This window comes from Eubalaena glacialis, chromosome 5 (genome assembly GCF_028564815.1).
Source record: "Eubalaena glacialis isolate mEubGla1 chromosome 5, mEubGla1.1.hap2.+ XY, whole genome shotgun sequence".
In the NCBI taxonomy this organism is placed as follows: Eukaryota; Metazoa; Chordata; class Mammalia; order Artiodactyla; family Balaenidae; genus Eubalaena; species Eubalaena glacialis.
Genome location: NC_083720.1, coordinates 92,470,128 through 92,473,406, shown reverse-complemented (window position 1 = coordinate 92,473,406; position 3,279 = coordinate 92,470,128). Strand labels below are relative to the sequence as shown.

The 3,279-nt window shown below is 41.9% G+C and overlaps 1 pseudogene; it reads right to left on the bottom strand.

The window, feature by feature from the left end:
* Positions 1-684: 684 nt before the first annotated feature.
* LOC133092225 (heterogeneous nuclear ribonucleoprotein K-like) lies at positions 685-2,195 on the bottom strand (annotated as a pseudogene).
* Positions 2,196-3,279: the final 1,084 nt, after the last annotated feature.

The window sequence follows — 3,279 nt, the reverse complement described above, 5'->3', positions numbered from 1 at the left end:
TACTATATACTACCAAATGTAAAATAGATCGCTTTTACATTTGGTAAAATGTAATAGTGGGAAGCAGCCGCATAGCACAGGGAGATCAACTCGGTGCTTTGTGACCACCTAGAGGGGTGGGATAGGGAGGGTGGGAGGGAGGGAGATGCAAGAGGGAGGGGATATGGGGATATATGTATATGTATAGCTGATTCACTTTGTTATAAAGCAGAAACTAACACACCACTGTAAAGCAATTATACTCCAACAAAGATGTTAAAAAAGAAAAAAGACCATCTTAAAAAAAATGACCACCAAAAACAGGTTCACTAAATTTATTTTAAAAATCATAAAACGTTTCTTACAAAAGAGCATTACATTCTGCACACTGCTCTGAATAGATGCCAGGGATATACGGACTATTGTTACTTTTCCTCCCTGTCCCACCCCCCCCCCCAAATGTTACAGTGACCACAAAGCAAAGTGTTCACAATAATTACATGGGGAGATTTTTTTTTAAACCACCAACAATGAACAAAAATTAAAATTCACTCACTCTGCTGCTGTTTCAAAATTTCAATGTTCATTTTTGCACACCCTCCCCCAACCCCCAACCCTGTTTGCAAGGAAATAAAACATTTCATTTGGTGAACTGCAAAGATTTCGCTACACTTTGAACGCAGAGCACCTACGAAGCAGAGGAATGTTGGCTTTTTAAACAGAAGCAGATTTAAAAAAAAAAAAGATGCAGGACTCCTTCAGTTCTTCACTATTCTTAGAAAAACTTTCCAGAATACTGCTTCACACTATAAAAAAGAAAAAAAAAATATCTTGCATTAGAATCCTTCAACATCTGCATACTTCTTCACACTGTTCTGCAGCAAGTACTGTGCATTCTGTATCTGGTCCTGTGTTCCTGTAATGGTAATGATCCGATCTTCGGACCCTTCTAAAGGCTCATCAATTTTGATCGAAGCTCCTGACTCATGACCGGCTTGTTTAATCCGCTGACCACCTTTGCCAATAATAGACCCAGCCAAATCTTTGGGAATAGTTACTTGTGTAGTAATAACAGGTCCACCAAGATCACCGTATGAGCCACGACCCCCTGCATAGGAATAATCATATCCAGAGCCACCCTGTGGTTGATAAGCCATCTGTCACTCTGATGGGCTCCATGTATCTACTGCAGAGTCCCAGGTTTCATCAGCACTGAAACCAACCATGCCATCATAAGGGTCTCCAGGTCTTCCTCTTCTGTCATAAGCCATTAGATCTCCTCCTCTAGGTGGTGGTGGAGGAAGAGGAAGATTCCAAGCTCTGCCACCCCCTGGCCACCTCGTCCAGGAGGAGGTCCTCGACGAGGGCTCATATCATCATAATCTCTTCTGGATGGAGGCATGAGACGCCCACCCCGACCAGGAGGCATTCTGTCAAAACCACCTCTTCCCCACATGGGAAATCCCAAGGGACATCCACGGCCATCATCAAACATTGTAAAACCACCATAAACATAGGTTTCACCGTAAAAATTGGGATCATACGGCTGAGCACGTCCTTTGATGGGAGACTCTGATATAAGATCAAGGATGATCTTTATGCACTCTACAACCTTAAAACGTTTTCCTCCAATAAGAACTACTCTGTCAGTGGATTGAGGACAACATTCCTGGAAAAGCTTGATTGTCGTCTGAGCGTTCTCTTGAAGTTCTTTGATTTTAGCACCTTTGACCCCAATAATTCCTCCAGCCAGACTCTGATGAATCAACAATCTCAACTCGCAGTCAAAGTTGCATCCTTTATAGTGTTGGTAATTTAAGCATTCCATAGTATCAGATTCTAGCGGGAGCTGGCTGATTGCAGTGGGTGATGGCAACTGCAGGCCCTCTTCCAAGGTAAGGATGATTTTCTTCAGAATTTCTCTAACTGTTTCAATATCAGCACTGATACTCAATACGCGCTCGGGGCCACTGCTGTCTGGGACTGAAACACTGGCATTGCAGTCTGTATGGAAGAGCCTTAATATTCTTGCCTACTTTTCCAATCACTGCCCCAGCATTCTTGCTCTGAAACAGAATGCGTAATTCAACCATCTCACCAGTGTTTCTAAATCTTTTAAAAGCTTGTTCCTCTTGCATATCTTCAGCAGGGTGTTTACCAAATTCGCCATTGGTTTCGGTGTTGGGAAAGGCTTCCTCTGGCTATTCAGTTTCCATTTTCTTGTATTAAAGGGACACACCAATCAGTTATTAAATATATCCTTTCAGGGCAGAACTGAAGTGTTCTGGGCAAGACCAACTGACACCGTAGTGTTGCAGTAACCTATAGGCCGCAAATAAGCGGGAAGTAGGCAAGACGTCGAGGTTGATGCAGCAGAGAAACAGAGGATAATGACGCCTGCCAAGGAAAACAAGCTTTATTTTCTGAGAATTTGGAGCAAATGTTATCAGTCATAGGTACCTTTTAGTCTAAGAACAGGAAATGATGTTGAGAAATAAAACATGACCAAAAGGATTGTTTCTCATTTTGTTCAAAACCATTTCCTCTATGAACTTTTCCTCTAGGAATTCAAAGAACTACATAGATGGAACGTGACTCAGCCTCTCCACTGACGTCACTTATTGACAGTTGGGAATTTTGCCTTCCCCATGTCAGTACCCTGACACAGGTCTTTCTACTTATTTACCTGCAGGGAGTTGACTCAGAGGAAACCTCAGAGTTTCAAAATGCCTTACAAGCAAATGGCAAAACATGCACCAGCCAAACAGAAACTGGACTGTCATCTTTCCATAAGCATTTCTATGTTTCTATGATAAATAAATAAATAAATATCACATTTATTAAAATACTTGGGAAGGAGGAAGATTGCCAAGCATTTAACAAAATTATTGTTGACCTATTACATGTCTAAAGAAAAGAATACTGAAAACTTGAGGAAATCTGGAGAGAAAATACGGTGTAAATTAGAGATGTGAACCTGGAAAGCTAGATTAAGACAAATCAAGTTTACCTGCAACGTTCTAGCCAAGTTAAGTTGAAACTACTAATAGGTGAAGTAAAGAAGGTGCCACACCCTCCACTGGGACACCACCGTGGCTGAACAAGCAGTGTGTGTTGCTCACTGTGTGAGGGAGAAATCACACCTTGGGGAGGGGGTATCTCGTGAAAATGGCATTCATTCAGAAGAATTTATTTTTAAATTTGGACTTGCATTAGGTGATTTGGGGGGAGGGTTAGGAAACAGGGCTTCGCTCTGGACTGAATGTTGTCAGAAAGTGGGGCAATTCTATGGTTGGGTCT